The sequence below is a fragment of the Oryctolagus cuniculus genome, chromosome 2, assembly GCF_051225735.1.
Source record: "Oryctolagus cuniculus isolate XC-2025 breed Fujian yellow rabbit chromosome 2, ASM5122573v1, whole genome shotgun sequence".
Classification (NCBI taxonomy): Eukaryota; Metazoa; Chordata; class Mammalia; order Lagomorpha; family Leporidae; genus Oryctolagus; species Oryctolagus cuniculus.
This window is the reverse complement of record NC_142868.1, coordinates 64,028,266-64,053,951: the sequence shown is the minus strand read 5'-3', so window position 1 is coordinate 64,053,951 and position 25,686 is coordinate 64,028,266. Positions and strand designations below refer to the sequence as shown.

The following is a 25,686-nucleotide window of genomic DNA, read 5'->3' as shown; positions in this document are numbered from 1 at the left end:
CTCAGGCTAATCACCATGAAGTCATACTCCATTTCTCTCTTTCTCAAACCCCACAGCTAATGCATCTGGAAATTTGGATGGATCTATCTTCAAATATGTCCAGACTCTGACCACTTGCCAATACCAACACTGCTCCCTCCCTGTTTGGAGACTCCATTAACACTTGACTGCATTACCATAATGCCCTCCTTGTAGATTTCTGTAAATTCTGTCCTATGTTCAACACAGAAGCCCAGGCGAATTTTTGGCAATGAGAGTTGTACTATGTTGCTCCTCTGCCATACTAGATGGGACCTGGATGCAGACTACCCTAGGGCTTTGGCCCTCTTTCCCCAGATACCCACATGCTTCAGTTCCCCTCTGTCAGGTCTTCGCACGAAGGTCACTGTATCCATGAGGCTGTGTTGTGTAGCATTCCAGGCTCATCTTCCTATCCTGCCTTGCTTTCTTTTTCCTCAGATCCTGTTTTTTCTATAACACATACCACTTTCTAAACATCTGTATGAATAAAATACTATATTATTGTTATGATTTTGACTTATCATCTGTATTCCCCTATCAGAATGTATGCTGCACCAGAAAGGAGTGTTCTTTTCAGCTGGGCAATGTTCAACATTGGAAAATATTCAAGAGATGACTGATTGGATCAATGACTTTAGAGAAGCTAAGTATGCGTATGCCATATGACCTACTGTAGAGGATGTCTGAAAGATGTTATTAGTAAAGCAAATTTTAATCTCATAGGTAAAAAATGACTAACATTCAGATCATGAAGACAAGGGAGACTGGGCTATTCATTTTATCTTCCTAAAGGAACAAATCAACTTCATATTACAGAAAACAAGACAATTTACATATTCAGGAATGATATATTTTAGGGAGTGTATTTCAAAGTTATTATAATAGTCATTATTTTTATTGATGGCTTCCCTTCAAATAATGCAACAAAAATCCCTAAGCAATGTAAACATTCTAGAATATAAAGAACATCAGCAAAGCTGTGCAACTCTGCTCAAATTCCTACAGCTCACAGTATTTCTCCACTCAGCCCAGCACTTGCCACTTTATGAAGGAGCTTCAAAAACTTCATGGAAAATGGAATTAAATGGTAAGTTTATTTTGGTGAAAATTTTTTTGAAATCCATGCATTCAAGGAGTCTCTAAAAAGGTTATGGAAAATGAGTCTTATGAAAAAACTATGCATGTATTTAAAATTATTTTTTGCAGCCAAATAAACTTATACTTTAAATCATTTTTCAACAAACAGCATTCTCACATTTTGAAAATCTTTATTATAGAGGCAAAGGTGAGAGGAACAAATATTTAGAAATTAACTTTAAACCATTGAAATGAAATACTGGTTATTGAAAAATATTAGCTCTAATAAACGAACACAATAATACCATGACCCTAGTAAACTCCCCGTGGAGGAGGCAGCTGCCCCTCTCTGCCTTGGGCTTTTCCGATGAAGCAGAGCTCTCCACTCCTCCTCATTCTAGCCATGGGCTGTAGGCCTCTCTCCCTTTCCTTCTGTATCTACTGCAAGAATGGACACGTGCTTCCCTTAAACTCAGCCCACATGGCTGGAGCTCTTAAAAACGGTGGAATGAAAACAGAGAACTAAACAGGTCCTGAAAGCAGCACAGAGCAATTTTCCTTCTGCTTCTAGAAACTAAATTTGCAGTCTGACCAATTCATTCGCACTCGCTCTGGCTCACAGGTGCGCCTGACTATACCAAACCACTATAATGAGCCACAGTCACAACCCTTTCTCTGGGCTTCTTACTTACACTTTCCTGGCCTGTTCCTCACGGAAGACACCAGTTCAAAATCTCCAGGAACTTTTCCTAGGAATCCTCCCACCTTTCTGGTGAATACAGGCTACATACCTACTCTAGAGCACACCCAAGTGGCTGATACCAGAAGTGAGCTCCTTGGAGCCCTACACAGAGACAGGCGCCTTCCCTCCTGCAAGACTCGGATTACTACCATATTTTCATGTAAGAAAATGCTAGAAAGTGCATAGGACAATAATAATATTTTTCTTTCATGGGAAGAAACAGATTTTTTAATGCTTTAAGTGAGGAAAAGTACACAAGATTATTATTATTATAATTATTATCTTCATTTGCTCCATGCCATTGCTTTTCTTATATCATTTGTTAACCCCTAGAAAATAGAGTTGTCTGTAGAGCATATTCTAAAAATGCAGGCAGAGGCAAAAGGAATTCTGCTCTTTGGTGCTAACATACAATTTCTAGCAAAAAGGAAAAAAAAAACTAGGACAATGTACCATTTATGTTTTATATTTCAGTAGGACTTCGAGCCTTTTCTAAAAGCCCTTTCACAAAATTGATAGATTATTCTTCCTATTAAGAGAGTCTTTTATTCTGGGTGCCAGACCTGGTTCTTAGGGTTGAAATATTGCTTGAGCTTTTTTTGCTACCAGTGGCATTTCTCTGCTGAATAAAATTACCAATTGTGTACCTGATTCTCCAGGGCACACAAAAATCTCAAAGGGCTTGAAATGGGCACACAGGGGAATATGTTTGTTTGTTCTTTCTAAATAGATCCAGTGAGAGTCCATGAACCCATGAAAATTTCTGTCAGGCTATATGCTGAGCAGAGAAAAGAGCATTAGGTTGGTAACATGAGTTCTTGGCTCGTATAGGTCACTAAATAGCCCTGTCATTTTAGTAATGGGCAAGGAAAAGAAAACATACAGTAATTACCAGTTATTAAGTGTCTTGTGTTTGATGGACTTTAGTCCTAACTCCCAAGACTATTGGGCAAAGTAAGAATTATTACGCCCATTTTAAAATCAGGAAATGAAAGAACAGTACAAAGATTAATTAATTTGCCCAGCTAATAGGTGATGCAGTTGTAATTAGAATATACAACTTTCTGGCTCAGGAGTTTCTGATTTTCTAGAATAGCATGATATACCCCCAACTTCTTTTAATGATTCCGCATCTTAGTTTCTTCATCATATAATCAAGTCAACAAATAACATGATACCCAAGGCTCTTTCTACCTATAAACTGTTATGAAGTTTAAAACTTAAATCCAGAGCAGACAATGAAGCTTAAAACTGTTGTGAAGTTTAAAACTTGAGTCCAGAGCAGACGAGGCAGGGTGAGGATGACCAGCTTTTGAGGGGCATGTGTGGCAATGAGAAGCATGCCCTTAATATTACTCACCAGCAAGGTAGCAGTGAACAAATCACCCAGGGCCTGGCCCAGGGTCTTGAAGAGGCCATAAAGTCCCCACTACCTTTTCAGGAACTCTTGTGTAAGGGAAACTCTCTGAAGGAAATGAGATGCTGTTGTCAGCACTTGGAATACAAAATGGTGGCTGGTCTTGTTAATCAGGGAAAAGAACAGTCCCGAGGAAGAGGTTGAACTAAAGAACTTGGAAGATTCAGAGACGTCTGTGGAGAAGGTGCTACTACTGGAAGAGCTGAATAAAGAATTTACTGGAATCCAACAGGGCTTTGGGGCCATGGGTTTGCAGGCTGATGCTCTCAGCAAACTTGATAGGAGAGTAAAAGCCACACCTGAGCACTTTATGAAGATTTTGGAGGAGATCAACACACTGATCCTGCCAGAAGATCTCAAAGACAGAAGATAGAAAAGAAAGGGTTTGGTGTAATAGGTTCAGGTGTTCCTGGCTCAGTCACACACAGCGGAGCAGGACATCTGCCAGGTCACCGAGTGGCTCCAGTCTATAAACTTGGCCTTGGCTGAGTGAGGTGCAGAGAGGCTGTGCTACCCTGAAGAACAATGCCACTAGCTCCTCTGGATTAGCAGTGACCTGATTTCTCCTGGGCTGTCAGGAAAAATGGACCAGCTACCAATTTTCTTCCTCTTACAGTGGTTCTCGGTGAAAAGGATTGTCTCTGCAATGGCAAGTTAGAGCTCCTGGCTGTGCTGTCTAGCAACCCAGCTTTTCTGGAAAAGCCATTCTCTGCCCAAGTTTTCCCAGCTCGTTTGACTTTCAAGTGTTTTCTTTGGGCTGGGGAGAGCTCGTTTATCTTGGGCTAGCTCCAAGTTTATAGGCCACCGTGGTATTCGGCTGCACAAGAGCTTTCTTGCTCTGGTGATCCCATCATCTCTCAGATGTAAAACCAGAATCACCAGAAGGTGGTTCCTAGTCTGGAATGTTGAGAATGCCTTGGAACAGGTCTGTGCCACACAGGCAGTCCAAACATCCCTAGCTATGATCTCATTTAAGAGCACCTGGAATGCCCAGCTGGTGGGACGTGATGTAGCAGGGCCATCTGGGCTTGGGACCTGTGGTTTGATGTGTGGATGTCCTTGTCCCCAGGCAAGTCTTCAGGAGGTTAGAACTTAGTGTTGACTGAGTCCCTGTTTCAAACCAGGTGACAGCCACAGAACAAGAAGGGCAGAAGAGCAGTCAGATAGAGTAAGCAATCAACTGGCAGAGCCAACACCAAGAAGGCGTCTCAGGAGTGGTGTGTGCTTCCTTCAGGAGTGCTTCTGTTACCTGCACCCTCACGAGATCTGTATTTCCTTCAAGGAAATGTTCTTGTCCATTTTGTGGGCCCTCCGCCCCATATTGTTATATAAAGGTTTGTGTGCCCATGAGAAACCAAAGAAAACAAGCCCAGCAAATATTTAAGTAGAGCTAGTTGAGTTCTTCATCAGAATCCACTCAGAATTACTTATTCACACAACCAGAGCTAAAGGGTGGTTGGTACTGGAAATAAACAGAGTGAGACTGTGTTGTGTATGGCTCACCTACTATCACTGCAGCTGGGAAATACAGGTAGGACCTGCAGACATATGGAGTACGGAAGAGAGAATTCACAGGCACTACCTCAAGGTTGCAGAGACCCTCACTGCAGAAGGGGCATGGTCTTTTCCCCCGAGGATGGAAGCAATTGAAGAGGTTTCTTTAAGTTCCTGTGTTGGGAAAGAGTGGATGAAGAAAACTGAAAAGCCAGGCTCAAGACCCAAGGTCACATTTGCCTTGATCGGAGTTTACAATCTCTTTTCCCAAGCTTGTTCTAAAGTCTTAAAACCTAAATTTGTAATAAGGATTTCAAGAAGATTCCCAGCTTCTGTACAAACTGAGTATTCCTAATCTGAAAATCTGAAATTCTCTAAAATATGTGAAACTTTTTGTGTGCAGGCGTGATGGAAAATTCCACACCTGACCTCATGTGATGGATTGCAGGCCCACTAAAAATAATGTGTAAAATTATCTTCAGGGTATGTGTTTAAGGTGTATGTGAAACAAATCAATTTCACATTTAGATTTGGGTCCCAACCCCAAACCTAACATATACTTAACCTGTAGTGTGGCCAGGGAGGGAAATAAACATCTCCAGAGCCAAAGACCCAGATCTGGAAGGCAGGGTCAACATGACATCACACGCACTTCGGCCCATGAGCTCCCCGCTCCTCACTGTTCACCCCTCACATCCAATCCACGTGCCCTGTTCAGTGTCCTTCCCATACCACATGGGATTCTTCCATTTCTAGCTCCACTGTTTTCCCAAAGCCTCAGCCACCAACATCCTGGATGTTTTGCTCTTCTTTGTCCCTCTTTGCGAACCATCCTCTTCTAGATAGCAAAGTCATACTTTAAAATATAAAGTGGATGTGCAAAAATCGCTGTATAAATTCCAATAATGGCTTCCCAGAGCAGCTGGAACTAAAAGTAAACCCATTCTCTTGGCTGAAGAGGTCCTCTTGTCTAGGAAGTCCACCTCGCTCATCTCATCTCAGCCACCTCCCCTGCTCACAGCTTTCCAACCACCGTGGCCTTCTTTCTGCTTTTTGGACTGTCTAGGATTTTCCACCGTCAGAGTTGGGCATAATCTGCTTCCCCTGCCTAAAACGCTCCTGGTCTGCCATGGCAGCCTCCTTCTTATCCTACAGTTTTCAGGTTATATAGCATCTTTCACAAAGGTAGTTTCTGGCTGTCCCATATGACTGGACACACCCACTTGTTATTTCTTTATAACAAATTGTCGGCTTTCTTCATGGTTCTTACTGCAAATTGTTTAAATATTTATGAGAGTGCCACAGGAGGCAGGAATCCCCACCCCTTGCTTTGTACTTGGAGCCTAGTCATCACATTGGCTGCCACTACCCCCCCCCCCCACTTGGCTTGCTCCTGTACTTTCCTTGGGGCTTGGTTTAACAATCACTTCCTCAGGAGACCTTCCCCTGAACCCTGGACTAAGCCAAGTCCATTGCTCTTGTTTCCATGATTCCAGACAAACCCCGCTGGAACAATGACTGGCAGTATCAGTTCTCTGCTCTTCACCATGACAGAACTTCGGTGACAAAGGCTGTCTTGTTCACACCCAGATGACTGGCACCAACATCATGCACCAACCAATGAAACATCGGGAAACAATCAAGAGAAAAAGTGGTTATTGAGAGAGCATGTGAAGGTGGGCAAGAGTAGGCTTTCACAGTTTTTACAAAGCAACTAGGTGACTAGCCAATTAATTAATAATTACCTATGGATGGACATTTTCCCAGCCGGATGCATACCTTGGGAGGTAGCAGGTGATGGCTCAAGTAAGTGAGTCTCACACTGGGGAGGGAAATTCAGCCTGAATTCTGGCCTCCTGGCTTTAGCCTGACCCTGCTGGGGCTGTTATGGGCATTTGGGAGTTTACCAGTAGTTAAGATTTCTCTTTCTCTCTCTCCTCTCTTTCTGTTCAGAAAAACAATAAATTAAAAAATTTTAAAACCTTATCTTTTAATTATATTTCCTATGAACTTTTTGAAGGACTCTTATATACATTTTAAAATATGTATTGAGGATCTCCTATGTGCCTGGCCAGAGGTAACTGCAGAAAATCTGAACAAAGATATGACACAGTTGGGAAGAAGAGGTTTGTTTCTGAATGTTTATGCTGAATAGTAAACAGGAGAAGTGACATATCTCAAAGGTATAAAGCAAATGTTTTGGGAACCCAGAGGTGGGCAGATCTAGGAAGGAACCCTCATGGAATCAGTGTCTGTCTTGGGCTTGAAGGATTGGGGAGATTTCCCTAAGGCTGGATAGAGGTAGAGTTCATTGCAAGAAAATGGAATGATCTCAATGCAGAGGAGAGGAAACCCATGATCAGCAGTGAGGTCGGGCTGGGATGAAGGGAGTCTCGTAGACCACTGTGAGGTGAAAGCAGAAAGGTAGGTGACGGCTCCTGTTTCTGGAGAGGCCTGCTTGCTGGGCTGAGCACACGGCACTGTACTACTGTCCTCAGCCTATGAAAAGGGAATCTTCCATAGGTTTGTGGATGAGGGGTGCAACTGCAGGTGCCTTAAGAGAGAAGTACAGTAGTACAGTCTTATAGCTGGAGACACACACACACACACACACACACACAGAGAAAGAGAGAGAGATACTGGATTGGAAGGGCTTAATATGTAAGCATGAAGTATAAAGGCCATGCTGTAGAAAGAGCAGTAGGAATGGGAAAGAAGTGGGGAATGAAAGATTCTGCGAAGGAAGAACTGGCCAGCTATGGTGACTTGGAGCTCATGAAACAGAGCTCAGGACTAGAAACAGCGAATACAACAGCAACACCACATGTTTATACGACGGATCTTCAAAACATTCATAGCAAATGTAAAGAAGCCCTGCATGGGCTTCAAATTTACTTTTGCACCCAAATAAATTTATCTATTAAATTTCCTCTTTCTGGAACTGTATGGAGACATTGCTCCCTTTGCTTACCTATATTGCTGCATTTAGCTCTCACGGTAACTTTAAAAGACAGGTACTGCTGTTATCCCTGTTTTATGGACGAAGACAGAGAAACACAAAACAAGGTGTGGTGACTTGCCCAAGGGCACACAGATTTCTACAGAATATCTGCTAGCGAGAAAGCATGTATTTATAAAACAGCATTCTGCTTTATATTTCTCTACCATGTAGCGAAGCCATAACATTTTTCTCACTGCTTGCTTATTTATAGAATGTCAATAATAATTCTATAAATCTCTTTTCTGGGAATTCCACTGCATTTTAAGCACAATAATAAATGTTTGTAGTTCCCACAGATACAGGTGTTATTATTAGTAAATTGTCACTAGATTTGCATTTTCTTTTGGATTATCTTGAAAATCCTAATAAAAGAAAGAGAAACTGGTACATCAGTAAAATGACTGTATCTGAATTCTCTGCGGGTAAGCCACATGCAATCCTGAAGTTTTCCCCAAAGATGAGGGAAGTACTTTCACAGATTCCTCCGGAAGGAAGCAGAGTCTAACACAATCTTTTCTGTTAATCGAAACATAAAATTTAAGCAAATTAAATTGATTTAAGTGAGCATTACATCAACGTAAAACAAAAGGGTTTTGTACATTTAAAGAATCAAGCTATTATTTCTGCTGTTTATTTTTCTTCAGAGTAAAATAAATGTGAGTTAAAGTGTACAATGTAGCACCTTCTTTTCTGACATTTGAACATTAGGATCTAAATAATTTTTGAAAAGAAAAGCCCACTAATTTTATACCTTTTTTCTTCTCTAACTTTACAGTCAAACACAATAAAGAAGAAGAGAAAGGGATTTTTCTTATGTGGCCTCTTTCTCATGAATTGGTTTAAAATCTGAAGTTATACTAAAAATCTTAAAAAAATTGGTCCATCTTTTATTTACTGTGTTTTATAGTAGACAAATCATTTATTTTCTCATTCAACTGCCATCCATAACAATAATTTAAAACCAGCTAATAAACATTATGGTTTGTTAGAACTGCTACCGATTAAATCTTAAGTGTCTAATACATACAAATATAAACAGAATGTAATTAGAGCTATTTAAAGAACCCATTTTTAACTTAGATTAACCATACTTTCCATTTGCTGAGGATAAACACTCATAAATGAAACCCATTGCTGAGCAAGAAGCAATTACTTCAGTTTAAAATATTAATATGCACCGCCTTTTAAAAAGCCATGGAAAATCATTTATGGAGCACACTCTACAGACCCCAGTCATCCCCAAAAGGAAGAATGGGCTGGCCTCGGCGTCCTAATCGAGAAGCAATCGAGTGAGGCATGGCATGTCCTTCCCCTTTATCAGGCCCATTAAACTCTGCTTCGATTAGCACAGTTTCCAACATGCTATTCGGATGTGTGTTTAAGTGTGATTTAAAACCACACAAACACACAAACATACACATACTTAGAAACAAAGGGGAAGGTTACTGTTGAAAAATCAACTCCATCAGCTTGTTTCTAGGAAAAATTGAGATCCATTTATAATCTAAAGTGATAACTGATTTAAGCATATTGAATAAAGACAGTCTGGAAGGAAGGAAATGCAGACAGCCTGCACATCTGAACTGAACATTTCTCACCTAAAAATACACAAAATATATATTGAGTGTGATTGCATGCAGCTCACTATTCAGTTCCACAGTACTTCTTGTGATATCATACACTGACTAAAAAAGCTGGATTTGGGTTAGAATTATATTCAGTGTGGTTAAACGCATGCATTTTCAGTTCTGCTATGAGTTAACCACAGGTCAAAGCCAGTTACAATGAGCACCATTATCACAAAATGCTTCCAAGCTGGTCCCCAAAGTCCTCAGAAGAGGACTTTGTTGATTCATCGCAGTGACATCCATTAACAGAAGGGAACTGACAGCCCTTTTAACCCTTGGTTTGTTAGAAATGACCACAGCCTTTGTGAGTGTCTTTGGTTAGGTTTTGACTATAATAAGATGCTGGGTGGTTGTGCGGGCATTTTCAATGTCAAAGGACAAAAGTCCATGGAACAGATCTGCTCAATTAACAGACTATGTCTGTCCATAACTGTGAGATGGCGATACTATTTTAAAATGGAATCATTTCCGAATTTAGTACATGATTTGCAGTTATGCTGATATGCCTTGAACTGTTATGACACTTAGGATTTTGTAACTATATCTTTTGATCCAGTTGACAAAGTTATAATCCATTTGTTTTCATTAAAGGTATGGAAGTGTACCAGTTCCAAGGGATGGAATGAAAAAGACTTAGTAGGGTGATTTTGTAGTTAGCAAAATTACCAAGGAAGGACATTTGCTTTTGATCTCAGTTGTACTTTTCTTCAATGATTTTTTTAAAAGATTTATCGATTTATTTGAATGACAGAGAAGGGGAGACACACAGAGAGAGGTATCTTCATTCCTCTGGTTCACTCTCCAGATGGCCACAATGGCCAGGCCTAATCCAGGCCAAAGCCAGAAGCCAGGAGCTTCTTCTGGGTCTCCCACATGGGTGTCATGGGACCAAACACTTGGTTGTGTTATGCTGCTTTTCCCAGGCCATCAGCAGGGAGCTGGATTGGAAGTGGAACAGCTGGAACATGAACAGGTGCCCATACAGGATGCCGGCATCATAGGCAGCAGCTTAACCTGCTGCGCCACCGTGCCAGCCCCTTTTCAATAAACTTTGAGTCTCTCCCGGTACATAGAAACTTCACAGGGCGCTTTGGATTCCTGGACACTTCTTCACTACTTCCCAACATGTGAGGGGACTTCAAGAAGTTCATAGAAAAAAGAAATAAAAGATAAACTTATTTTTTGTACAAAAATGAATATATGGTTTTTCATAACATGAATTTTCCATCAATTTTATAAAGACTACTCTTACTTGAATATTACTCTCAGTTTTCCTTCAGTAGAATTCACTGCTAATACCCTTCTCAATTTTATCTTCCTTTCTTTTCTGTAAGATACGTTTTATTTATTTGAAAGGCAGTGACATAGAGCGAGAGGGAGAGAGAGAGCTCTTTCATCCACTGGTTCACTCCCCAAGTGCTGGGCCCAGCCAAATCTAGGAGCCAAGAACTCTGTCTAGGTCTCCCACTTCGGTGGCAGAGGTAAATGTATTTGGGTCATCTTTTGCCACTTTCCCAGGCACATTAGCAGGGATTGGAAGCAGGGCAGCTGGCACTCAAACAGACTCTCTGGTATGGGATGCTGGCACTGCAGGCAGCAGCTTAACCCACTATGCTACAATGCTGGCCCCTCAATTTTATTTTCTGACCTAGTGTTTTCTCTGTTTCTTCTACCTATTTTGACAGATACCATTTTATTTAAAAAGGAATTCTTATGAATTTTAAAACAAGGCCACATTTAATGTTTCATCCATAGTGTATGTTGTTTTTATATACAGAAACTTTCTAGGTAAGTGCCTAAGCATTGCTTCTAATGGTAGAAATTTCAGGTTGACTGAGGAGATACCGGGTTTTGAAGCCCTTTCAAATCCCATTGTATAGGTTGCTGCATATTTCATGGAATATTGACAAGCAGTCCTGTGGTTTTCACTCGTTATCTTCATGTGAAAAGATAGAATCATATAACCTCAACTTATTACTACATCATGCCTAAACTGCTTTTTCTGAACTTTCAACAAAAGAATTCAAAATAGTGAATTTAAAAAAAACCATACAACGTCCTTGTCTTTCCCAATTTTTAGGAACGCACAGATTCAATCGATTGAATTTTTCACTGTTTAACCTCTTGAGCGTAGTAATTTGAAAATTCTAACAATTAAGTTCATTTAGAAGTAATATAATTGGTGTCTCATTCCAGCTCCCACCTCTAGAGCCATCTGCCCAACATAGAAGTTTATGATAAACGTACTTTTACTAAATATCACGTTGACCAGAATTCTATCATGATGAATATCAATCAGACGTATTCATGGTGGCACCGCAAGCAGTGACTACATTGTGTCTCATAACTTCAAAAAATGTTGTAACCCATCAACTAAATAGCCTGAATTAGCTGACTTTATTGTTTGGTAAATGCATGACAGCCAATAGATTTAATACATTGTTAATTATCCTATTCTCCTTAAAATAGTATTTTCATTTTTATAACCAAGAATATTTAGAGGCTAATTAGAAATCCAGTAATGTGAATTGTAAATTATGTGTAATTACAATAAAACTACTGAAGAATAACACACATTACTTATAAATTGTAACACTGTGATAAATTAAAGCAATTACAGGTAAACCAATAATGTTCTTTAATTAAGTAGTTATGAATGAGAATTTGTGCTTTGCATTTACAATAACCTATAAGGTTGGGGATTGCATTTATAGCTTCTGCAGCCATCGATTGCACTCTGCTCTGATACTCTGCTAAGAATAACTTCTAAGTTCATTACTGTCATTATGCCATTATCATGTAAAAACACCCAAGATTGTTACATGTAAAGTGTGCTGACAACCAATCAACCATGCTTCTTAATATAATTATCATTGTGTCACCATCTCTTCTTATGTGCTTTTATGAATCTGTGAAAGAGTTCATATTTCCACAAGTCTTCAGGATTGGTTCAAAGAAATAGAAGATGCTCTGTCATAAGCTTATCGAAAATACTATTGTATTTGACATTAATAAGGCTATTCATCCTCATAATTATCTTATTGCAGCTTGACGCTTATACGATTATAACAATGTTTTATGTTGTCATATCTGTTTACTATGTTATATATCCTTATAATGTTGAGGTAACTTCCTGATGTGTCCATGTTGCAAGCAATGTCACAGTTATGATCAGAGACCAACAGAACAATTTCTGCTTTCAGTCATGAGTTTTTTTGCGTCAAGATGATCAAATGTCTACTTTTCAAATGAATAAAAATGATAAAAAAAAACTGATACAAACTGGTGAAAATGGGAAGTGTTGGAACTTTCTGATGATGAGAACCTGATGATCTAAATTTAAAATCTCTGAGAGCTTCTTTAAAGATGATCTTAAAGATGAGTATTACAGAAAGAGGGTTCTGACCTGTCCAGGTATATAAGAAGGTACTTCACAAAGTTCATGGAAAAACACATAATTATGAAAAAAAATTAAATGGATGGGTCTCAAAATTATTTGCAACAAAACTAAATTTATCTTTTAATCTGATTTTCCATGAAGTTTTTGATATACTCCTGTACATGTTATTAATTTGCTTTGAGCCATTAATAAAATTTCCCAAAAAGTAAGGAATGTTCAATTAGAAACATAACATTCCAAATATACTATTTTGAATATCCTTGAGTGACATGGCCAACCAGGAAAGTCAGGTGCAGGGTAAAGAGTATGTACATCAGCAATGAGTGTCAGGGCTGGCGTTTTACCAGCAGGAGACCAGGAAGCTAGGCCATGCTTCATGGATGCTGGCAGAAGACACAGACTTCCAGGTCAAAGACAAAGAACTGCATCACTGACAGTACCAGAAGCAGGATGGGAATCGCCACATTCGTGTTGGTTTTCTTTGCACCTTTCAGTCTCATGGGGGTGATGTAGAGGACTCAGATGGATGATACATGCAGAGTGGGTTGGCCTTTAGCTGCGAAGGACTGAATTTGGGGAAATCCATCACTCTCATAACAAGCCGTAAGAGAACCTGCACTTTGTCCCAGAGGGAGCCATCACATCACATCAGGGTTGCCCTTCCAACATAACCCTGAGAAATGGCCCCAGTAAACAGCATTCAGAGTTTTGCATTCTTGACAAACCCTACAAGACACGTAGGACACCTAGAGAGCTGTGAACTCTTTTCTCAACAATCACTGTGAATATATTCACAAGTCTGGTGTACAATCAGGGAGAAAGACAGCTTTCATCTGCTGGTTTCAGACAAAGCTCTGTTCCTAGGACCCTGATTACTTCCATATGTTTCATTAAGTATTATTCAGAATGATATAAGAAACTTCTACCGAGATCTGCTCTTTGATACACCGCCTCTCTGTATTGTTCTTTGAATGATGTTTCCAGTCGATCATTTCTCTTGAACTATTCACTTATTCCATTTCCTTCCTGTCCTCACCCCTTTAACTTTAGAATCATACTCTTACTAAAATGGTAGTGTAATATACTTCTTCATTTCTGGATTTACTTGGCATATTTAATTATGGAGCCCTTGATAGGCTCTTTAATAATATTTTAAAAAATATGTGACCTTCCCAGGTCACAGCAGAGAGCTGGACTGGAAGAGGAGCAACTGGGACTAGAACCGGTGTCCATATAGGATGCAAGTGCCACAGCGGAGGAGTGCCAGTTTCCAATTTTTAATGAGTTATGCAGAGTGATTCACTGAAAGTTTTAGGCATTGTGGCCACAATTTAATGTATCCTCAGACTTCGTAACATCTAAACCATAAAATTATCTGTAACAAGTCTCCAATTCTCTCCCTCTTCCATGAAAATCTTGTTGCTTCCTCCCATGCATGCTCATTTATTTTCTTTCTTTTTAAGTACATTTTTCTTTTATTGAATTATCAAACTAATTGATTAGTCAATATTTGAAAGAGAAAAAGAGACACAGAGAGAGATTTTCCATTCACTGATTCACTTCCCCAAATCCTGAGGAAGCTAGAAGTCTGCAACTCAATCTGGGTCTCCTAGCTGGGTGGCAGGGACCCAAATACTTGAGTTATCAACCTGCTGCCTTCCAAGGTGTTCATTAGTATGAAGTTGGAATCACTAAGAGCCTGGACTTGAACCCAGGCACTCTGATATGGGGTGAAGGCTTCCCAAATGGTGACTTAGCCACTGCACCAACACTTGTTCCTAATCTCTTTTCTATGGACTTATTTTCTGTATTTCATGATGAACAGCCTTGGCGGTATCTTCTGCTAACCATCAGGTTGAGGAACCTCATTGAATGAGAATGACTGGGAAAGGCATCAGAAAAAAACAGAACAAGGAAACCTTATTATTTCTCTCTCCTTCCACCTTGTGACCTACTCTCAACAAGTTGCATCTCTAGGCTTTGGGGAGAGCTCAAGTAATCTTGCACCCTTCTTAAGATTACTCTCAGGTTAAAAGAAAATTAGCTCTTAGGTTTTGCTTTAAAATGTTGAATTCAGTGTCAAGTCAAAATCCCAACTCTTTCTCTAATTTATTCTTCCCTGAGAAAGCTTAAGTTGGAAAACCTACTGTGGAGGAGGAGGACTTTGAGGCTCCTGCCTCTTCCTCCATACTTGGCCTGCCTGCTGCCATCTAGCCCGTTAATGCTGGAAGGATGTCTGTGGGTATGGATACGTAAAGGGTTGGGTTGGTCACCAGTAGTCACTCCTTTGACTTTAGTTTTAGCCTTTTCCTAGAAAAAGTCAGGCATCCATCTTTGGGTTCCTCAAATATTGGAAGACAGATTTTTTTCTAAATGTTATGGGTGGTTGTCTACAACTCAGTGCATCCAGGCATTTTTATCTGGTGCCTTCCCAGTCCTTCTCATTAGGTGAAGTTTCTCGACCTGAGGGCTGGAATAAGGGACCACCAAGGCTGCCCAACATGAAATACAGAAAATTATGGAAAGAAGTGAGTATAAATAGCAGAGAACCACAGGATTTTCATGAAAGAGAAGATGACTTAGGGATAACTTTAGGGCTTGACCATTATGAAACCTGTAGGCGCATTATATCCCGCTTCTATTGCCTAAACCTTTCAGTGTTCACTCTGCACAACTAGTTAAAAGTTGGTAATTAGCTTTGCACATAGAGAAGAAAATATACGTTATGGACGTATGTGCTTTGTCTAATCTAAAACTCGGTCACCAGAAAGAAATACAATTTATATCCTATTAAATTTGTATTTTCATATTTAATTGCTTATTTAAAAGTTCATTATTTATTTCTTTTCATTCTGACTACATAGCAAGCTTTTTGAGAAACAGAGGCCACTTCCTATCCCTTCTTGCCTGACCTGTGGACTGGGAGTTTTCAACCTTTGTCCGCCTAGAGGAAGAGGGGTAGTGTGAATACATGAATGAATGAAGGTACTACAGAAGAAGATATGCAGAGTATTGTCTCCTTTCTTCCCCTTAATAAAAGTCAGGAATCCAGAATTTTATGGAACTGAATAATTGAAAATCTACAGGCATATTAGAGTCATGGTTGTATGATACCAAAATAAAGAATACCTTTAATTTAATATAAAAATCGATGCATCACTGGGACCAAAGGAAAATAATTGAATGTTTGACATTTAAATTTTCTAGGGTTAAGATTTAAGTGTTAAATAATGGGAATCCACTTAAGAAATTGCTTTTTTCTTTCAGTTAAAATAAAAATCTCATGAACTAAGACAATGAAGGTGTTACTTCATTGTTTTCTTACTGTTTAAATTATAAGCAATTTTTAAAACAATATTCTTACCCTCTGTTTTCGGAAAGTCAGTTTCTAAGTACACAGCATCTTAACAGACTAAATTACTCCAACTATTCTTTGAAAGTTGAGGAAGATGATTATATTGTCTTGTGTTGTGTTACTGACTGTTGCAATGAAAGTACTAATTTTATTTGTGCTATCCAGACGGCCATGAAAAATTTTAATTTCTGAATGAAAAATTAAATATTACAAGCTAGTTATTTGAAAAGAACTATCCCATGAGTAAAATGTGGTGTCTAGCACTTTTATGTTTGTCAGCAAAGAAATCATAAAAGATTTTACAGAAATGAAACTGATAGAAGAAAGAAACAGGAAAGTAGCCTAAGAAAATATTTTCAGGGTAATGGTAAAGGAATGGGCCAGAAGTGTGGGCAAAGGTGCTTAGGTGCTGAATGGGGCGACGTGCCAGACGCTCTCCCTGGCTGAGCAGGGAAGGTGTTGGAGCAGGGCTTTCCCTCCCTCTTCTAACCACGAAGCTTTCTTTCTACTGCTATGATACCTTGCTCCCTCTTTGCCCTTGAGGATTTTAACTCCAGGATATAGATGAGAAAAAGAGCAATTACATTTCATTGAATGACTACAATTGGAAAGTTTCTAGGTTTCATTAAAAGCAAAACCCAAAAAGAGAGATGCTTTTAAAATTAATACATGCTTTGTGCCATAGATAACTGGTGTAGTGCCACTGGGCTATTTCTATTAATTCCCCATTCCTTGCTCTACTTTTTCTTTTCCTGTACTCACCACTTTCAAATATGCAATATAATATGCTTAAATCTACTGTTTACCCTTTCTTTCCTATATCTTTCTGCCTAGGATTATTGTATGTTTTGTTCACGGACGTTTATCACCCACCAAGAGAGTGTCTGGAACACAGTAGGTACCCTATAAATATTGACATAATGCTCTATAAATAATACAGGAGAAATGGAATTCTATTATTGGAAGATACTGTAATGGACCTAAGAAAGAGTTTCTTCCAAATCAGAAAGATGGGAAAACAATGGAACTTGTTAAATGTTGTTTATACGTCCAGCCAAATCAGACAAAACCCATCCAGTCAGTCTCCAACTCTTCCTGACTCTAGTCTTAAAATACATATAGGATACAACTCTCTTTTTATTTGTATTGCACCTCCAGCTTCTTTTTCCCAGACATTTCAGCAACTTTCATGACTTGCACCTCTGGTCCTTACATCAAATCATTTATCTCCAACAATCCATAGTTTTAGACTGATGTGATATTACTCTTATGTGTCAGATGTAACAGTATTGCTGATTTGTAGGGTATACATAATCCATGCAATCATGGTTTAATTTAGGTAATGGGTGTTAAACAACTAATGACCTCCAAATCTGGAGAGCTACAGTCATAAATTGGCATTAGAAAAGACAGTCTGCCATGAGCGTATGACTGGGGGAGCTAATGCAGGCTAGAATGTCAGAGAAGCAGCTTCCTGAGACAGTGCTGCAGAAGGTGAGACTTGCTAGAAGGAATGGAGTGAGTCCTTTAGGGGAACAGAATATGTGGTACTGCTGTGGTGGAAGGGCGAATGTCATCTCGAGCTACCACTGGGGCTCCAGACTGGAGCAGAGGATGCGGGGCTCTACAGGTACTGCTAGGGTTCCAGGCTATGAGAAGTCACAGGAGGATTTTACCTGAAGAATACACTTGAGCTGGTCCGTGAAATCGCAGTGGCTGCACTGGGGTGTTTGTCAGTCCTCGAAGACTATCTGCTTACAGGATAGAGGTAAGACAATAATATCTTGGTCTACTTCAGGATTGGTCACTGTGGTCCATGCCTTTCCCAGAGGCACACGCTGGACAACTGCAGGCTCCCTGAACATGCCCTCCCCCACGTGTTTTACCTCCATGTTGCCTCTTCTCTTCTCACCTCCCACACCGTCTGTTCCCTCTCCTCTGCCTCTCTTTCCCCGCTGCCCTCCCTTCCTCTGCTCTTACCCCTCCCTCTCCTTTCTCGCCTCTCCTTTTCTTTCTTTTATTATTAGTGTTCTGATGGAAAACTATTTTACCCTTTTGCTTTAATAAACTCCATCCCACATATATTATCAGGTTCAGATCAGCTGCTGTCTCTTTCCCTTGCGTTTGAATCATTCTTACAGCACGTGTGATATTTTACCTCAGCTCATAGTATTTTTTTTTTCTAAGATTCATTAAAATATCTTTTCCTTAAGGACAATGCCTGATTCATCTTTGCTACTTCATAGGAAATTCAACATTCTGAGCACTAATAGCATGTGCTTCATGAGTTACTGTAAAATAAAAGAACTGATACGATCTTACTGAATCCAAGGAAAAGTGCTCAAAACATTTAGATCATACAAAACCTAAAATCCAATGGGTTTTTTCTTTCTTTACTAAAGTAAGTAAAAGTAGCAGCATTAACATAAGTAGGATTCTGTTTCCACCTGCCCTCCAACCCAGTCCAAATTAATGACTAGTCATTTTAACCCTTCTGTCTAACCATCTAAAATGTTTTTACCTACTCATATCTTATTGTGACTCTCAACCAAGGCCCTTGTTTATATCATGAAAACAGCTTGGACCTTAAATCAAACAGACCTGAGTTCAAACTTTAGTTCTGTGACTACAACAAAATTCTAAAGCTCTTATGGTTGGTCCAGGTTCCAAGGTTTGCAATTGTAAATTAGGAGTAAAAGTATGTGAAGAATCCACAGAAGAGGGTCTCAGTCCTCATGGGTCACTTACAGTCTCCTGTCCGGGGACCCCAGGCTCAGGTGAGAATCTGCCCTTCTTTATCCTAACAGAATCTCTGCTGCTTATATAGCAATCCTGTCTTCTCTAGTATAAAACTTCTTTAAGTATCACCTCCTTTCTCTCTTAGAATTAGCAGTCTTTTCCTTTTATTGACTCCATCTGCTCTGTCCTCAAACTTGCTTAGCTCTCTCCATCCCTAAACATTTTACATTTTAGTAGCCATTCATTCATGCAAAAGAAATGAAAAACAAGGTATGTAGTCAGTGCTAGGTGCCGAGGCTGTAAAAAGGCTTATAATACTGTTTAGAATGTTCATATACTTATTTTATTTGAAAGAGAGAGAGAGGGAGAGAGGGAGGGAGGGAGGGAGGGAGGATGAATCGGGAGACAGAGCTGCCATCTGCTGGTTCTCTCCCCAAATGCCTGCAAAACCTAATACGCCTGGGCCAGGCCAAAGCCAGGAGCCTGGTACTCCATGTGGGTGGCAGGTACCCAAGTATTTGAGCCATCTCCTGCCGCCTTGCAGGACGTGCATCAGCACGAAGCCAGAAGCAGAGCTGGGACTTCAACTCCGTCAGTTTATATTGGGATGCGGGTGTCTCAAACAGCATCACGTGTTCTGTTTTACATTAAAAATAGTAATTTCACTTTTGTACCCTAGTAGGATCGACAAAATTATAAACACATCATGACTTAGCAGATGTGATAGAATGATGCAATAGCGGCCCCCGTCAGTGCTGTGGAAGCATAAAAGGGAAGAATTAGTCCATCCTGGAGTCTGTGGGGGCTCTCCTCAGGAGACAGGGCAAGTCATGGAGCTGCTGGGAGGCAGAGACATTGTATTTATATATATATATTTATTTATTTAGACTTATTTATCAGAAATTCAGAGTTGCAGAGAGAGATAAAGAAAGAGGGATCTCCTACCTGCTGGTTCATTCCCCAAATGGCCGTGACAGCCAGGCTGAAACCAGGAGCCTGGAGCTTCTTGGGTCATCTGCTGCTGCTTTCCCAGGCACACTAGCAGGGAGCTAGATCAGAAGTAGAGTAATCGGGTCTTGAACCAGCACCCATATGGGATGCTGGCTTCGCAGGCAGAGGCTTTTCCTGCTATGCCACAATGCCAGCCCTGAGACTTTTATTCTGAAGGGTCAGCATCCGCAAAAGTAAAAACTATAAAAAGTTAGGACCACAAAGGGTAGTAACAAAGTGATTGGCAGCAAATGGTGTCAAGTAAGTATTTCCCATGTTGGGAGATCTATGCAACCCATAGACAGTGGGAGCCATAGAAAAATTTTAACCAAAGGAGTGATATCACTAAGTTTGGTTTTCAGAAAGATAACTTTGGGTAGAAAGAAGGAGGGCTGAAGAAGAGAAAGCCTAGATGTAGGACACATAACTGAGAGGTTAATATGTTGTGTCAGTCTATTTTCCCATTGCTGTAACAAAACACCGGAGGCTGGATACTTCATGAAGAAAGGAGATTGATTTAGGGTGAGAGGTTCAAGATCAGGCTGCCCCCTTTATGTGACTTCCTGGGAAGGGCTCATGGCAAATGGTATCAAGATGGGAGCATGTGCAGAAGGGATCAAATCACGAGACAGAAAGCCACACAGTCAGGCGTGAGGCTTGCTCTTTTATAATTCATTCGTGGGCAACTTAACCAGAGCCCCATTGGAACTACCTCAATCCTCTCCATGAGCAGTGCCCTCAAAACCTAAACACTAGGTGACCACCTGCCTCTTAAAGGACCCACCTTCTCAACACAGCACTGGCCACACTGTGGACCAAGCCTCCAACACCTGGACCCTTGGGCAACAACCACATCCAAACCATAGCAGGTGGTTTCTGGCTTCTGCTCTCATCAGCGTCTTTAAACTGCTTCATTGAACATCACCAATCACAACCATCAGATCAAATCTTTTCCAAACTCACATTTCCAGGGATCTTCTCTAATAGTGTCATCTTGATTTTTGTCTCTCAAGTAGAGGTTCAACTTTGAGCTCGGCCTCACACTTTCCTTTATCTCTCTCTGGCCAATTTTAAAAACTCACGTTGCTTTGTCCTGAGCAACCGTTCTTCAATCATTCCATTCCTGTACAGTGCCACGGCTACCATGCTAGCTGAACTGATTCTATCAGCCCACATCACATTTATCACTTACTACTTTGATGTACAGAAATTTGTGTACTAGTATATATGATATCATATTATTCTCTATATTACAAACATCATGAGGGCAGCATTTATCAAACTGCAGAATGAAAGTTCCCCATGAAGCTTGGAGGCCTACCAAACTAGAATCCTGTCATATAAATTTATCCAACTCAGAGTCACCTCTCCTTTGCCTTTTCCTTTCTGTATTAATTCCTAGAAACATGGATGTGGGATTTGAGCTGAAATTGTTCTTGACATATGGCCTTGGCCTACATCTATCTTTGTTTTCATTATGGTACCAGGTGTCTTCACTATGGAGACACTTTCACTGGTGTGTAATTCTGAAATACAGTTGAGGTACAACGTTCTGGGTCCCTAATGAGTTCTAGCAAAATGCTTTATTTGTGGTAGGCCATAAATACCTGTTGATTGACTAACAATTTTCCTAATCTATTTGATTTCTATGCCACTGATATTTGTATGTTATTTCTGTATTTTAATATATATATAATTATTGAAACATTAGCAAGTCTTTCCTGCCTATATTACTGGCTCATTACCTGACATAGTACGTGATATTCCAGTTTGTATAAGAGCAGCTGTGTCTAATAGATCCCTGTAAATCATCCATGTTCATTTTCATAAGGATATGAGACTCAGCAAATGTGTGTCATGTGGATTTTTATGTGCCAGCCTCTGAACATCACAAAAACTTCCCAGAGCCAGAGATAACTGCACTGAATCAGCTGTTCCCAAGTTTACTTTTAACCATTGCTCAAATTAGATATCTACGAGCTCCCCTTAGAGCCCAGTCCCAGGCTGCCAGCTGCTCCAGATGTAAGGAGCTTTCATAGCCTTCAAACACATTTTATCTGTCATCATTTTCATCAACAGGAATATCTTTCTCTTTATTCTCTCTCATAGAACCTGGTAAACAAGGCAAGAGAAAAGCTTGGCTTTATTGTAACTCCAAAGAGGTCAGTCTGTGGGGGGAAAAAAAAAGGCTTGGTGTGTCTTTCTTTGCATCTTTTTCTAAGCACTTCTTCAAAGCTTATCAACCACTACCTTAATCCATTTGTTGAAGATGCCCAATTTTCCAAATGACCTTTTCTTTGGAATTCACTGACAATGCAACTTGAAGGGATAGAAAGGAGATGAAGGAAGCAGGGAGCTGTCCTTTCTCATTTGTCTCTGCACTTACTAATCAAGCATTCTTACCACATTTCCCATCTTTTCTCATCTGTGAAATGGGCAGCTTTTGTGAGCGTGCTGGAGATTTAAAATGATTACAAAGAATCTTTTTAAATAGAGTAAGTTCCAAATGAATTGATATTCCTTTTGATTCCAGTCACAGGATTAGGATAGACTGCAAGAAGTTTACCAAGATATAAGTGAAAGGGGTTGGTTAAAGCAAACAACTGGGAACAACAGAGAGGGGGTATTAATAGGGAGCTCTAAATGTAAATGATAAAATATTCACATAATGGAATACTATGGAGTCACTTTTCAAAATCATATGCCTTTGCATGGCTTGTAAGGACATATTTCCAAGGAGTACTATGAAGGGTAAAATGCCAGCTATGGAGCCCTTATGCCATGCATTATTATACAGTGTAAACTACAGTTTAAGGGGTCTTAAAAAAGATTGTGGAACTGTGCAGTAGGAAAAAACCTAGGCATGAATTTCAAAAATATTTTGCACTAATACAAACTTATCTTTTAATTCTATCTTTCCACTAACATTCTGAAGTACCCTTGAAGATATGCACATGTGCTGGTATAGGCATAGATATGTACAAAGACATGGGGCTAATAACAAAACTGGACTGTAAACCCGTGTTGTCTCAATATCAGGAGCAAAGATATTGAAGCAAGAATTAATAAGGTGTGTAGGAAAATATCTCGCTGAAGGTTTGTTAATGTGGTGGAAACAAATTCTTATAGGCACTAGTAGTAAGACAATAAGAAATGAATTTAGAATGAGGGCAGATGTTGGAAAACTAATAAAATAAAAACCTCCAGAGTACTCTCTTTAGCTTGCCTGCAAATGTTATGCTGTAATATTCTAATACTTGTGACCAGGCAGTGGTAGTATTAATAAAAACCTAGACACTTTGCTTGCACTTTTTGCCCACAGATCAAATCTGTAATCCACTTTAAGGTTAATAGCTCTGCTTTGGAGGTGTATTTAGTGTGCTCACCTTTTCAGGGTCATACACATAACTAGGAGAGCCTAATTCATCACCTATACTAGGGAACATTATCTTTTACTCTAAACTGAAAATTAAACTCCCTATAAACCCCATAAAATGCATATTAAAATATCATGTGCGGGATGAATAAACATTTTTGCATAATGACGGGTTTAATTTTGATTATCCTGTTAGCATCTATTCTTGAAAACTAGGCCCTGAAATTCCCTATTTATGCTCCTAAATTCAGAATAGTCTAAAATGTCATTTTTATTATTCCTTATATTGGAGTGCTTAAAATTAAAAACATTCATCAGAAAATTGCTGTCTTCAAAATATATTGCCCAATATGGAATGTAAATATTAAATTTAAATATTTTAAAATTAAATTATTATTTAATTTATAATTGCACAAGCACAGTGTAGTTGGGTTATGTGGGTGGACAGCTCTGTTTGTGGGTAGAAATATGAGCCTTAAAATCACGGTAGAAGCCACAAACTAAAAATCTTCAGCTATCAGGAGATGTGAAGTTTACTAAAAACCTAAGCAAAACCATCAGTACTGGACATTTCAAAATGGTTCCTAACTATTGAAATTTACCTTAAAAAGTAGGGACACATTACATTTTCTAAGCTGCTGACATGTCACCACCAAAATGAGAAGTGATTTTTTTCCCAATATACACCCCATAAATAAATGTGAAGGAACGATGAGTAGGCAGATATAGTCACCTGTATCTCTAACTAGGAAAAGTAAATGTGAAAACAAAGGTTTTACTTCAAAATAGACCTTGCATGACTGAATGCACTGGTCTTAAAAAGCAGTTAAAATTGTGAACCTGAAAACACGTCTTAATAAAATGGCAATTAAATTATTCTGTGCAAGAACATGATTTTATATACATTTCCCTTGTGACAGTAAGTGTGCAGAGCACCTCATGTTTTTCAGAGCACAGTACATCCATTATGTTACTTGAATCACTAAAATAAGTGCCTTTCCATTCATTCATTCATACACTTTGCATCTTTCAGTCTGCTAAGATCCCACTTGTTCTATGATGCCTGCTCTCACTGCCCCAGATGGGAGCAATTCCCTGTCTTCTGCAAACATGTGGGCCAGATTATCTCGTCTGGCTCTGGCATTGTCGTATGTTCCTTCCTTATGATAGATCTGAGTTTTCTCTTCTTTCCTTCTCTACCTCTCACCCTTCAAATGTAACCAGTGCCACAGGACTTTGGTCTTGATGTTCAAGAAGCATTTCCAGGGACTGACCTGGCCTGCATGGCATGAGCTACAGATGGGTCTTGGAGATCTGCCTGACACTGTTGGGCTAACATTCAAAATTTTGGGAAATTTCATGTAAAATCTGAATTTCTAGTTTCTTCTGAGGAAGTCAAAGATCTGCCCATTTGAGACTCCCATGCTTGCTCCTTTAGGATTGGTACATGTGCCGCAACTTGCGCTGGGTTCTCACACAGGAGGGCCCCAGCAGCACAGATTAAATGTGCTCAGTTGGTAGGAACCCATGAGATAATACTGTGAGGGATTTGTCCAATATTTATTAGATACCCACTACGTGTCTGGCCCTGTTCTAGATATTAATATCTACAGCATAGAGAAGACTGCTGTAACAAAGCTTATGTGCTGGTAGAGGAGACAGATGACATTATATCACATTACACCAGGAGCACTGTGTACCGTAAAGGTAAGGCAAGGGGGCAGAGAAGAGAATGGGGGCACATTTATTTTATATAGGGTGGGACTAAAAGGGTGGAACTCAAGCAGAGACCTGAATACCTGAATGAAATGCAGGAGAGAGCCATGGAGGCAGTTCAGAGAGGAAGTTCAGAGAGGAGTATCACTGGCACTGGGGGGTTAAGTGTTGTGACCCATGACATGGAGACCAGTGAGTGAGATGTGGAGATTTGAGACTGTTCTAGGAGCCACTTTGCCTTGGGCTTGGTAGGCTATATGTCAAAGCTTGGATTTTAAGTGTGATCAGAAAACCTTGAGGTATTGTAATCATCTAAGTGACACGATCTTCTTTGTCCTAAAAGGCAGGTGGGTGGGTCCTAGGCTATGCTGAACAAAGAGAGGAAGTAGGAGGTGTCAGGATGGTGGTGCCAATGGCCATGGTGGTTTGGACACAAGGTGGTGGCAATGGAGGGCATGAGATGGCTGGATTATGGAGATGCATGAAGGTGGCAGGCTTTGCTTATTCAATTATGAGGCATGCATACAAAGAGCAGATGATGACTCCCAGGGTTTTGACCTAAGAAACTGCTGCACCGGCGGAAGACTGATTATGAAGTAGATGGCTGTAAGGGCATCCGGTTTTTGGAGTGAATATGGAAAAATGGCTATTGAAAGGTCAGTTTTAGATGCTGAAAGAACATCCAAGAAGATATATTGAATAGAGGTATTTATACAAAGCCCAGTGTTTA

At 39.9% G+C, this 25,686-nt stretch overlaps 1 protein-coding gene and 1 pseudogene across 3 annotated transcripts in view; one reads left to right on the top strand and one right to left on the bottom strand.

The window, feature by feature from the left end:
• LOC138848472 (uncharacterized) overlaps positions 1–25,686 on the bottom strand; it is a 749,635-nt gene that overhangs the window by 98,675 nt on the left and 625,274 nt on the right. The window contains exon 5 of one of the 3 annotated variants that reach the window (XM_089325509.1): positions 10,115–10,516. The exons of the other annotated variants lie outside the window; for them this stretch is intronic. The gene's annotated coding sequence lies outside the window, so the exon portion shown is untranslated. Of the gene's footprint in view, positions 1–10,114; positions 10,517–25,686 lie in introns of those variants that run through there. 3 annotated transcript variants of the gene reach the window in all.
• LOC100353241 (BAG family molecular chaperone regulator 1 pseudogene) lies at positions 3,162–3,750 on the top strand (annotated as a pseudogene).